The sequence below is a fragment of the Vulpes lagopus genome, chromosome 7, assembly GCF_018345385.1.
Source record: "Vulpes lagopus strain Blue_001 chromosome 7, ASM1834538v1, whole genome shotgun sequence".
In the NCBI taxonomy this organism is placed as follows: domain Eukaryota; kingdom Metazoa; phylum Chordata; class Mammalia; order Carnivora; family Canidae; genus Vulpes; species Vulpes lagopus.
In genome coordinates, this window is record NC_054830.1 from 110,350,967 (window position 1) to 110,364,902 (window position 13,936).

Below are 13,936 nucleotides of genomic sequence, written 5' to 3' on the forward strand. Positions count from 1 at the left end.
TTTACAGTTTTCAGAGTTCACGTCTTTCACCTCTTTGGTTAGGTTTATTCCTAGGTATCTTATTATTTTTGGTGTCATTGTAAATGAGATTTTCTTTTTTTTTTTTTGCTGCTTCATTACTAATGTATAGAAATGCAATAGATTTCTGCACATTGATTTTGTATCCTGTGACTTTCCTGAATTCATTTATAAGTTCTAGTAGTTTTTTGATGGAGTCTTTAGGGTATTATATATAATATATAATATTATATATTATTATAATATAATATATATATATATCTGCCAAAAAGTGAAAGTTTTACTTCTGCCTTACTGATTTGTATGCCTTTTATTTCTTATTGTTGTCTGATTGAGGCTCTGACTTCTAGTACTCTGTTGAATAAAAGTGGTGAGAGTGGACATCCTTGTACCTTGTTCCTGACCTTAGGGGAAAAGCTCTCAGTCTTTCCCCATGAGGATGATGTTGGCTGTGGGTTTGCCATATATGGCCTTTCTTATGTTGAGGTATGTTCCCTCTAAACCTACTTTGTTGAGGGTTTTTATCATGAATGGATGTTATACTTTGTCAAGTGCTTTTTCTGCATTCACTGAGATGATCATATGGTTTTTATCTTTTCTGTTATTGATGCGCTATATCACATTGATTGACAGCTAATATTGAACCACCCTGGCATCCCCGGGTGGGATGATTTTGGTGAATGATTTTTAAAAAATGTCTTGTTGGATTCTGTTTGCCAGTATTTTGTTGAGGATTTTTGCATCTGTGTTCACTGGGGCTATTGGCCTGTAGTTTTTCTTTCTTTGTGGTGTCTTTATCTGGTTTTGATATCAGGGTGATACTCATCTCATAGAATGAATTTGGAAGTTTTCCTTCTTCTATTTTTTGGAATACTTTGAGTAGAGTAGGTATTAACTCTTCTTATTAAATGTTTGGTAGACTTTACCTGTGAAGCCAGCTGGTCCTGGACTTTCGTTTGTTGGGAGTTTATTTTTTAATTTTTTAAAATTTTTGTTTTTGTTTTTTTTGTTTTTTTTTTAAATTAATTTTTATTGGTGTTCAATTTACCAACATACAGAAAAACACCCAGTGCTCATCCCGTCAAGTGTCCACCTCAGTGCCCGTCACCCATTCCCCTCCAACACCCGCCCTCCTCCCCTTCCACCACCCCTAGTTCGTTTCCCCGAGTTAGGAGTCTTTATGTTCTGTCTCCCTTCCTGATATTTCCCAACATTTCTTTTCCCTTCCTTTATATTCCCTTTCACTATTATTCATATTCCCCAAATGAATGAGAACATACACTGTTTGTCCTTCTCCGATTGACTTATTTCACTCAGCATAATACCCTCCAGTTCCATCCACGTTGAAGCAAATGGTGGGTATTTGTCGTTTCTAATTGCTGAGTAATATTCCATTGTATACATAAACCACATCTTCTTTATCCATTCATCTTTCGATGGACACCGAGGCTCCTTCCACAGTTTGGCTATTGTGGCCATTGCTGATAGAAACATCGGGGTGCAGGTGTCCCGACGTTTCATTGCATCTGAATCTTTGGGGTAAATCCCCAACAGTGCAATTGCTGGGTCGTAGGGCAGGTCTATTTTTAACTCTTTGAGGAACCTCCACACAGTTTTCCAGAGTGGCTGCACCAGTTCACATTCCCACCAACAGTGTAAGAGGGTTCCCTTTTCTCCGCATCCTCTCCAACATTTGTTGTTTCCTGCCTTGTTAATTTTCCCCATTCTCACTGGTGTGAGGTGGTATCTCATTGTGGTTTTGATTTGTATTTCCCTGATGGCAAGTGATGCAGAGCATTTTCTCATGTGCGTGTTGGCCATGTCCATGTCTTCCTCTGTGAGATTTCTCTTCATGTCTTTTGCCCATTTCATGATTGGATTGTTTGTTTCTTTGGTGTTGAGTTTAATAAGTTCTTTATAGATTTTGGAAACTAGCCCTTTATCTGATATGTCATTTGCAAATATCTTCTCCCATTCTGTAGGTTGTCTTTTAGTTTTGTTGACTGTATCCTTTGCTGTGCAAAAGCTTCTTATCTTGATGAAGTCCCAATAGTTCATTTTTGCTTTTGTTTCTTTTGCCTTTGTGGATGTATCTTGCAAGAAGTTACTGTGGCCGAGTTCAAAGAGGGTGTTGCCTGTGTTCTCTTCTATGATTTTGATGGACTCTTGTCTCACATTTAGATCTCTCATCCATTTTGAGTTTATCTTTGTGTATGGTGAAAGAGAGTGGTACAGTTTCATTCTTCTGCATGTGGATGTCCAATTTTCCCAGCACCATTTATTGAAGAGACTGTCTTTCTTCCAATGGATAGTCTTTCCTCCTTTATCGAATATTAGATGACCGTACATTTCAGGGTCCACTTCTGGGTTCTCTATTCTGTTCCATTGATCTATGTGTCTGTTTTTGTGCCAGTACCACACTGTCTTGATGACCACAGCTTTGTAGTACAACCTGAAATCTGGCATTGTGATGCCCCCAGCTATGGTTTTCTTTTTTAAAATTCCCCTGGCTATTCGGGGTCTTTTCTGATTCCACACAAATCTTAAAATAATTTGTTCTAACTCTCTGAAGAAAGTCCATGGTATTTTGATAGGGATTGCATTAAACATATAAATTGCCCTGGGTAACATTGACATTTTCACAATATTAATTCTGCCAATCCATGAGCATGGAATATTTTTCCATCTCTTTGTGTCTTCCTCAATTTCTTTCAGAAGTGTTCTATAGTTTTTAGGATATAGATCTTTTACCTCTTTGGTTAGGTTTATTCCTAGGTATCTTATGCTTTTGGGTGCAATTGTAAATGGGATTGACTCCTTAATTTCTCTTTCTTCAGTCTCATTGTTAGTGTATAGAAATGCCATTGATTTCTGGGCATTGATTTTGTATCCTGCCACACTACCAAATTGCTGTATGAGTTCTAGCAATCTTGGGGTGGAGGCTTTTGGGTTTTCTATGTAGAGTATCATGTCATCGGCGAAGAGGGAGAGTTTGACTTCTTCTTTGCCAATTTGAATGCCTTTAATGTCTTTTTGTTGTCTGATTGCTGAGGCGAGGACTTCCAGAACTATGTTGAACAGCAGTGGTGAGAGTGGACATCCCTGTCTTGTTCCTGATCTTAGGGGAAAGGCTCCCAGTGCTACCCCATTGAGAATGATATTTGCTGTGGGCTTTTCGTAAATGGCCTTTAAGATGTCGAGGCAAGTTCCCTCTATCCCAACACTCTGAAGGGTTTTGATCAGGAATGGATGCTGTATTTTGTCAAATGCTTTCTCTGCATCTAATGAGAGTATCATATGGTTCTTGGTTTTTCTCTTGCTGATATGATGAATCACATTGATTGTTTTCCGAGTGTTGAACCAGCCTTGTGTCCCAGGGATAAATCCTACTTGGTCATGGTGAATAATTTTCTTAATGTGTTGTTGGATCCTATTGGCTAGTATCTTGTTGAGAATTTTTGCATCCATGTTCATCAGGGATATTGGTCTGTAATTCTCCTTTTTGGTGGGGTCTTTGTCTGGTTTCGGAATTAAGGTGATGCTGGCCTCATAGAACGAATTTGGAAGTACTCCATCTCTTTCTATCTTTCCAAACAGCTTTAGTAGAATAGGTATGATTTCTTCTTTAAACGTTTGATAGAATTCCCCTGGGAAGCCATCTGGCCCTGGACTCTTGTGTCTTGGGAGGTTTTTGATGACTGCTTCAATTTCCTCCCTGGTTATTGGCCTGTTCAGGTTTTCTATTTCTTCCTGCTCCAGTTTTGGTAGTTTGTGGCTTTCCAGGAATGCATCCATTTCTTCTAGATTTCCTAATTGATTGGCGTACAGCTGTTCATAATATGTTTTTAAAATCGTTTGTATTTCCTTGGTGTTGCTAGTGATCTCTCCTTTCTCATTCATGATTTTATTAATTTGAGTCTTCTCTCTCTTCTTTTTAGTAAGGTTGGCTAATGGTTTATCTATCTTATTAATTCTTTCAAAGAACCAACTCCTGGTTCTGTTGATCTGTTCCACAGTTCTTTTGGTCTTGATATCATCGAGTTCTGCTCGAATTTTAATTAACTGTCTTCTTCTGCTGGGGGTGGGGTCTATTTGTTGCTTTTTCTCTAGTTCCTTTATGTGTAAGGTGAGCTTTTGAATTTGAGATCTTTCCAGTTTTTGAATGGATGCTTGTATTGCGATGTATTTCCCCCTCAGGACTGCTTTTGCTGCATCTCAAAGATTTTGAACGGTTGTATCTTCATTCTCATTAGTTTCCATGAATCTTTTTAATTCTTCCTTAATTTCCTGGTTGACCTTTTCATCTTTTAGCAGGATGGTCCTTAACCTCCACGTGTTTGTGGTCCTTCCAAACTTCTTGTTGTGATTTAGTTCTAATTTCAAGGCATTATGGTCTGAGAATATACAGGGGACTATCCCGATCTTTTGGTATCGGTTCAGACCCGATTTGTGACCCAGTATGTGGTCTATTCTGGAGAAAGTTCCATGTGCACTTGAGAAGAATGTGTATTCAGTTGAGTTTGGATGTAAAGTTCTGTAGATATCTGTGAAATCCATCTGGTCCAGTGTATCATTTAAAGCTCTCGTTTCTTGGATATGTTGTGCTTAGAAGACCTATCTAGTATAGAGAGAGCTAGATTGAAGTCACCAAGTATAAGTGTATTATTATCAAAGTATTTCTTGAGTTTGGTTATTAATTGGTTTAAATATTTGGCAGCTCCCACATTTGGGGCATATATATTGAGGATTGTTAAGTCCTCTTGTTGGATAGATCCTTTGAGTATGAGATAGTGTCCCTCTTCATCTCTCACTATAGTCTTTGGGGTAAATTTTAATTTATCTGATAAAAGGATGGCAACCCCTGCTTTCTTTTGAGGACCATTTGAATGGTAAATGGTTCTCCAACCTTTTATTTTCAGGTTGTAGGTGTCCTTCTGTCTAAAATGAGTCTCTTGTAGACAGCAAAAAATGGGTCCTGCTTTTTTATCCAGTCTGAAACCCTGCACCTTTTGATGGGGTCATTAAGCCCGTTCACGTTCAGAGTTACTATTGATAGATATGAGTTTAGTGTCATCATATCTATTCAGTCCTTGTTTTTGTGGATTGTTCCACTGAACTTCTTCTTAAAGGGGAATTTTAAGAGTCCCCCTTAAAATTTCTTGCAGAGCTGGTTTGGAGGTTACATATTCTTTCAGTTCCTGCCTGTCTTGGAAGCTCTTTATCTCTCCTTCCATTTTGAATGAAAGCCTTGCTGGATATAGTATTCTTGGTTGCATGTTCTTTTCATTTAGGACCCTGAATATATCCTGCCAGCCCTTTCTGGCCTGCCAGGTCTCTGTGGAGAGGTCTGCTGTTACCCTAATATTCCTCCCCATAAAAGTCAGGGACTTTTTTTCTCTTGCTGCTTTAAGGATCTTCTCCTTATCTTTGGAATTTGCAAGCTTCACTATTAAATGTCGAGGTGTTGAATGGTTTTTGTTGATTTTAGGGGGGGGGTCTCTCTATTTCCTGGATCTGAATGCCTGTTTCCCTTCCCAGATTAGGAAAGTTTTCAGCTAGGATTTGTTCAAATACATATTCTGGCCCTCTGTCCCTTTCGGCGCCCTCAGGAACCCCAATTAAACGTAGGTTTTTCTTCCTCAGGCTGTCATTTATTTCCCTTAATCTATCCTCATGATCTTTTAATTGCTTGTCTCTTTTTTCCTCAGTTTCCCTCTTTGCCATCAACTTGTCTTCTATGTCACTCACTCGTTCTTCCACCTCGATAACCCTCGTCGTTAGGACTGCTAGCTTGGATTGCATCTCATTTAATTGATTTTTAATTTCTGCCTGATTGGATCTAAATTCTGCAGTCATGAAGTCTCTTGAGTCCTTTATGGTTTTTTCTAGAGCCACCAGTAGCTGTAAAATAGTGCTTCTGAATTGGCTTTCTGACATTGAATTGTAATCCATATTTTGTAACTCTGTTGGAGAGAGGGCTGTTTCTGATTCTTTTTTTTGAGGTGAGGTTTTCCTTCTAGTCATTTTGCTCAGTGCAGAGTGGCCAAAAACAAGTTGTATTGGGAAAAGAAGAAAAAGAGAGAGAAGGAAAGAAAAGAGAAAAAAAAAAGAGAGAAAGAAGAAAAAAAAGGGGGAAAAAGAGAAGAAAAAGAAAAAGAAAGAAAGGAGAAAAAAGAAATAAAAGGGGGTGGGGGAAGCAATCAGAAATCAAGAAGAAAGAAAAAAAAGCACAAAACAAAACAAAACAAAAAACAAAAAAACAAAAACAAAAACAAAACAAAACAAAAAAACACGGAGGAGTATCTTCCGATTCTGTACACTTTAAGTCCCTTGACTTCCCTTGGAACTGGTCCGTCTCCTTGGTCTTCTGGGGGAGGGGCCTGCTGTGCTGATTCTCAGGTGTTAGCACTTGGGGGAGCTGCTCTGCCCCTGCCTGGTGCAGGGCTCAGTGGGTGTTGTTCACCCCGTGAGGCTCTGGGAGGAAGCCACAGTGGCGGGGGCAGCTCTGGACCCTGGAGTCAGCTCCCGCAATAGCTCCGGGGCTCTCCGTCTGCAGGGCCTGGGGGCTCCCGGGCGGTTTTTAAAATTTTTATTCATTCATGAGAGACACAGGCAGAGGGAGAAGCAGGCTCCAGGCAGAGAGCCCAACGTGGGACTCGACCCCGGGTCTCCAGGATCACACCCCGGGGTGAAGATGGCGCTAAGCCATTGAGCCACCGGGGCTGTCCTGTTGGGAGTTTTTTGATTACTGATTTAATCTTGCTGGTAATCAGTCTGTTAAAATTCTCTACTTCTTCCTACTTCAGTTTTGGTAGGTTATATGTTTCTAGGAATTTATCCATTTATTCTATGTTGTCTTATTTGTTGGAATATAGTTTTTCATAATATTCTCTTATAATTGTTTGTATTTCTGAGCTGTTGGTTGTTAATTCTCCTCTTTCATTGGTGATTTTGTTTGAGTTCTTTGATGTAGGAAATGTTAGGGTTCAGAGCCAATGGCCATAAAAGAATTCTTGAGACATCTTTGGTGCAAAAGAGGTGGTTTTATTAAAGCACGGTGACAAGACCCATGGGCAAAAAAGAGCTGCGATGGGGTTGTGACAGGTGACTGATTATATACTTTCTAGTTGGGAGGGGTTTATGGACAGTTAAGTCTCTAAGGAATTTTGAGAGCAAGGTTTCCAGGACTTTGGGGGGCTAGCTATTGTTAGGAAAAGGACGTGTATTACGGTCCTTCCTTTATCTCTCTCTATATAGGGACAAAGGAGGTTTCCAAGGGATTTATATATGTTAAAGAAGATTTACAAGAACCTGGAGGGGTTGGGATAATGTTAAGCTAAGATTGTCTTTTGCCCTTAGCAAAGTGTCAACATCAAGGCAGCTGAATTTCTAGAGGAATGTCATTCTGTTTGTTTCAAGGACTTGTCAATGGGCTGTAGGCAGTAATGAAATTTAATTTTTTTCTTTACCTTTGTTTCCCACATCATTCTGCCTGAACAATTTTGACCCTTAAATCTTTAAGGTTGCTGAGGGTGGAAGGTCTCATCTTCTGTAACTTCCTCCTGCTGAATAGGGATATAGAGATGTCCCTACCTGTAGGTCAACATTTGTCAGTTGGTGGCTTATATATAGGAGTTATGAAAGGCAGAGGCAGGTGTATCCAAGGGAGACCACATGTATGGGATCTTCCCAAGTGGAAAAGATCATCTGTCAGCTTGAAATTATAGCAGGAAAGAAATAGACGTGGAGAGACATGGGAGAAAACAGCAATACATGATTAGAATTAACAAAGAAAACGAAGCCCAAATAGGAGTCCTTTGATAGTTGACAAAAATCCTCCTCTAGTCCAGGAGTTTAACCCATCATTAAAGGAAAGAGAGGCATCTTCTAAAACGCCAATTTGGGTATTCATATCAGTTATTGATGCCCAGAAATATTTTTGTGGTAATCTGGAGCATATACACAGCATTCTGTTTTTATGATAACGCAAGTTCCACCCTGTGCAGCAGTTAAAACATCTAATGACATTCTGCTTTGTAAAACTGCTTTACACATTTGTGTTACTTCAGTATTTAGTAGAGAAACGCTATTTTGAGGGTCATTTAGGGGTTTGATCATGTACTTATGAAGAACTTCCATATGCCAAACAACATTCTCTAATCCCAAAGAGGGAACAAAGATGGATGCTAGATGTTCATAGCAATGAAAGGCAGAACATATCCACCATTGTTTTAAATTTGAAGGTTGGCTGGGTTTGTAGTGGTTTTAAGAATGCATCGGTGTATCTGGGCAAAACCCAGAGTATAGCAGCCTATCAAGCTTGGGGGAGCCATGGCCACAAGTTTGAGCTGCATAGCCATTGGGTCCTGTTAGGAGCCAGCCATCTAATTCTGGGCCTCCTTGAACTGTAGTCAGGATATCCAGGGCTGTTCAGTTTTGACCACCTTTAGAATTTGTGGGTGACTGTGAGTTGGGTCTGGTTACAGGTGACTGTTGTATGCATGGCTAAAGTCTCTATTTGCAATTTTACATCAATAGAGGTAGTTCCTAGGACAAACATGACTAAGGAATAAAGCCATCAAGAAGTCCTCTTTGTTTGAGGTCCTGCCTTAACAATATCCTAATTGTGAAGAATCACTGGCAAATGGGAGAAGACTTTCTCAGGAGATTAGGGCATCCCCAAATGCATCATCTAACCCAATCATAGGGAAAGTGGGGCCATCCGTTATCTCCATAAGTCCATAGTTAACCCCATGGGATGGAGTACATTCTGGCTTTTAAGGAAAAATTTTGTCATCCCAGCCACACAGAATTGGTTAGGGTGGGTTATATTACCACACAGAATTGGTAATAGCTGAGTTACATAATTGTTGGGGTATCAATCCCATTTTCCAGTTATTCAAATAATCACATACACATGGGGCCCTGTTATTATCCCTACAGAGTAACAAGAATGAAGATTGTTTATACATGAGCTATTGTGGCAATTTCTGTGAAGTTTACCTCAAGTTGTCTAGCTTAGGCAAACAACTTTCAAAGACAATCAGAACTAGAATTTAATATCTGCAAAGATGTGTTATTAAACACTAATTTTTTCTCTCTAAAATCACCCTTATTTCCAGAGGTAGCTAAATTAAGACTAATTCATTTGCAAAACAAGTCCAATTTTAACAAGCTTGGTCTAATTATTTACATAAGCTCAGCAAGAATAGTGATTGACTGTATAGATCTCTTAAAGTCTGCTTTGCTGGAACTTTTTATAAGGAATCGAGATTTAAATTTTAGTAGCCTCTCAAGGCCAGAAGCCAAGCCAAACATTTGCCATCAGACTTGCCTGTAATACCCGTAGTGGGCAGATTTTTCTTGATGAAGTCCCCAGAGTATCTTAAGGTTCTTGCACCTGCCAGGAAGTAACAGCCTTTACTCACCTGGTAAGGCTGCTGGGAATTCTGTAAGCAGAGTATCAGGCCAACATTTCCAAGGGACTTTAGGCTCCATGTTTCATAAAGTCAATCTTAATTCTTTAAAACTGTTTGGTCATATCTGAATCCATGCATGTGTCTCTCAAACAGGGCATTCCAGTCAGAGCCTTGGTAAAATAGCCAGTGTTTCCAATGGTGTCCTGTTATAAGGAGAACAGATTCCTATTGAACTTATGCAAATGATCGATTGCCATGGAAGAAAGAATACTTACTGAGACATTTTGAATTTCAGAAGATTCAAGTTAGAGAGAAAAGTTAAATGCTTCGGTTTGTTCACAAATGAATACTTTATCACATTTCGGTAAGTCATAGATATCTTAAGAGAAAGTATCCTTAATCTGGAAGAAAAACATTACAGAACCAGCAATGTTTCAAGTAAGAGTCACAAAACTATCTTTTCTAGTTCATTTAGTCCCATGTTACTAATTCTTGTTCAGCTTGAATGCCCTTTCTTAGGTCTAGAAATTCTACCCATTTTACTTTTGATCAGAAAGATATCAAATACCTGTATTTGTCAAAAGCCCTTTTTGTGAATCTCCTTGAAGATAAAACTCTTTTGTAAGAGCATCAGAACAATTACTATAAATGACAAAAACTCAGAAATGGACATTGTTAATGATCTGATATGAGAGTTCATTATGATGCAGTTGACAAGGAAATTCAGTTATTTCTGACACATAATACTTCAATAATCAGAACATCATGTGACAACCATATACCAGAATGCAACATGCCAAATAAACCAGCCTAACTAGTCAGAGACTTTGTTTATGATTTAAACCTTGGGGAAGGGGATCCCTGGGTGGCGCAGCGGTTTGGCGTCTGCCTTTGGCCCGGGGCGCGAACCTGGAGACCCGGGATCGGATCCCACGTCGGGCTCTGGTGCATGGAGCCTGCTTCTCCCTCTGCCTGTGTCTCTGCCTCTCTCTCTCTCTCTCTCTCTCACTGTGTGCCTATCATAAAAAATAAAAAATAAATAAAAAATAAATAAAAAAAAAATAAAGCACGTGCCTAAATAGGATTAAAGATCATCAAAGACCTGATAAAGGCAAAACATAAAAACTGGTTTTTCAGGGCAAAGAAAACAACTTGGTTTACATTTTCTTATCAAGAGCAGACCAACAATTCAGGAAAACTTGCCTTTTTAACAGATAGAAAACAGTTCCAGTGTATCTTAAAAATACATTCATTTCAACTTTAGTCATCCTGACCACACATAAAAATCTTTTCTAAAGATTTTCCTTATTACCGTCTGCTCTTAAATACATTTAGCAAGATTTTAATTTTCAGAAACCATAGTCTTCAGTGAAAACTAAGTAACAACCAATCATGAACCGTCACACCAGAATTCGTGGATGACAGATTTATGAATCCGTTAAGCACAAAGCATGTTTTCCAACAGACCCAAAATATCCTTAGTTTCTTTGCAATTAGAAGTCAAAAGCACAAACTTAACGTTCAGTTATCAATGTCTTAGTATTTTTTCTAGTTTGGAAAAGACCTAGATGTCCAATGAATTTGTTACAATTTATCATCCAAATAAAAAATTAAAGTTTCAGGTTACCAAAGACTTCAAAAACTATCTTAATTATCCTTGAAAACTTTGAGACAGACAAAATTAACCATCATTTTAAATAATCTTTTTGCTAACAAATTGCAACAGAGATAACACAAGTGTATATGATCTATACTAAACCTTAGTAGAAGAAGTTTCATATTTAATGCTGATAACTCCAAAGACATGTGTATCTTAAACCAACAAACATTGGCTTAAGGAGGAGGAGGAAGTTGGTGTCCCCTTCATTAGAGATGGCCTGTATTTTCTCCAGCAACCTAGGTTCTATCAGGAGGAGGTCTATTTAGATAATTATCATCTAGTACGTCAGGAGAGAGTTTACTGGCCTAGTTACTGACAAAACATGTTCTACAAGAGACCCTTAGGTCCAGGTCCTGATTTAGAGCCCTGAAGGCCTGGACATAGGGTACCTCTGTCCATTTGCTCTGTTTCCTACAGAAGAGATCTAACTGATAGATCCTCTTGAGGCCATGCACTGTTATGGGAGATGAATCCTTTTGAAAATTTTGCCATATGAATTGTTTCCAGTGGGTTAAAAAGTATCCCAAAGGAGAGTCCTTGGAAAGAAGAGAGAAGATCCATTACCAAAAACCTCTCTCGACTCCTGGGTGACGTTCCACAAAGGATATGTCAGTTTCCTGATGTCAAAGCCATTCAATGTGTCCTTTGACCAAAATCACATGATCACCACCCTGCCATTAAAGGCTTTGGAGGAAGGATGCTAGCATCCCCTGCTTCCCCATTGCACTCTAGATTGCAAAATGGGTGCCAGTGTATGGACTGAGATGTCCATGTCTTGAAGGTCATACCTTATTTTACCTTACCTTGGAGAATCTGTGTGCGTGTTTTTTTTTTTTTTTAAGATTTCATTTTATTTATTTAGAGAGAGCATGAGCAGGGAGGAGGGGCATAATGAAAGGGGAGAGAGAGATCCCAAGAAGACTCTGCTGAGCACATAGCCCAGCTTGGGGCTGGATCCCATGACTTTGAGATCATGACCTGAGCTGAAACCAAGAGTTGGACACTCAACCAACTGAACCACCCAGGTGCCCTCTCTTCTCTAACCTTTATTATTTCTTTCCTTCTGCTGGTTTTGGGTTTTGCTTGTTGTTCTTTTTTCCAGCTCTGTTAGGTGCAAGGTTAGGTTATTTGAACATTTTCTTGCTTCTTTTTTTTTAATTTTTTATTTATTTATGATAGTCACAGAGAGAGAGAGAGGCAGAGACACAGGCAGAGGGAGAAGTAGGCTCCATGCACCGGGAGCCTGACGTGGGATTCCATCCCGAGTCTCCAGGATCGCGCCCTGGGCCAAAGGCAGGCGCCAAACCGCTGTGCCACCCAGGGATCCCCATTTTCTTGCTTCTTGAGGTAGACCTATATTGTTATAAACTTCCCTCAGAATTGCTTTTGCTGCATCCCAGAGGTTTTGGACCATTGTGTTTTCATTTTCATTTGTTTCCATGTACTTTCTTAATTTCTTGGTTGACCCATTCATTGTTGAGTAGCATGTTACTTAACCTCCATGTATTTGTGTTCTTTCCATTTTTTTCTTGTGGTTGATTTCTAATTTCTTAGCATTGTGGTCAGAAAAGATGCATGGTATGACTCTGATCTTTTTGAATTTATTGAAACTTGGTTTGGAGCCTAATATGTGGTCTATCGTGGAGAATATTCCATGTACAATTGAAAAGAATGTGTATTCTGCTGTTTGAAGATGGAGTGCATCTGTTAAATTGATCTGGTACAGCATGTCATTCAAAGCCAGTTGCCTTGTTTATTTTCCGTTTGGATGGTCTTTCCATCAATGTTAGTGGGGTGTTAAAGTCCTCTGCTATTACTGTATTACCATTGATGAATTCTTTTATGTTTGTTATTAACTCTTTTACGTATTTGGGTGCTCCCATTTTGGGTGCTTATGTATTACAATTGTTGTATCTTCTTACTGGATTCTCCCCTTTATTATTAATAGTGTTTTCTTTCTCTCTTTTTACAGACTTTATATTTAAAAGTCTCTTTTGTCTGGTATAAATATAGCTACTCTGGCTTTTGACATCCATTTGCATTATAAATGTTTCCCCATCCCCTCACTTTCAATCTGCAGGTGTCTTTAGGTCTAAAATGAGTCTCTTGTAGACAGCATATAGATGGGTCTTGTTTTTTACTTAATCCACTTTGTCACCCTAGTTTTTTGATTGGAGCATTTAGTCCATATACAAAGTGATTATTGATAGTTTTGTATTTTTGTATTTATTGACATTTTGTTACTTGTTTTGTGGTTGTTTTTGTAGTTTTTCTCTGACCTTTTCTTGTCTTACTTTCTTTCACTGTTTGTTAGTTTTCTTTAGTGATATCCTTGGGTTCCTTATGCTTTATTTTTTGCATATCTATTATTTTTGTTTGTGGTTACCATTTGGTTTATATATAACATCTTCTGCTTATAGCAGTCTAAATTAAACTAGTGGTTGCTTAATTTTGAACTCATTCTTTATTCCTCTCTCCTTTACATTTTAGATATTTGGTATCATGTTTTATATCCTTTTATTTTGTACTTCCTGTTTTTCTTACTCTTACTTATGTTTTCTTTCCACTCACAGAGTCCCCCTTATCATTTCTTGTAAGGCTGGTTTTGTGGTCATAAAAAGTCATGAAACCAGTTTGATTGCTTTAACTTTTGTTTGTCTGGGAAATGATTTCTCCTTCTATTCTGAATGATAGGCTTGCTGGATAAAATCTTCTTGGCTACAGGGTTTCCCCTTTCAGCACTTTGAATATATCATGCTGCTTTCTTCTGAAAAATCAGCTGAATAGCCTTATGAGTTTTCTTTCATATGTAACTATCTTCTTTTCTTTTGCAACTTTA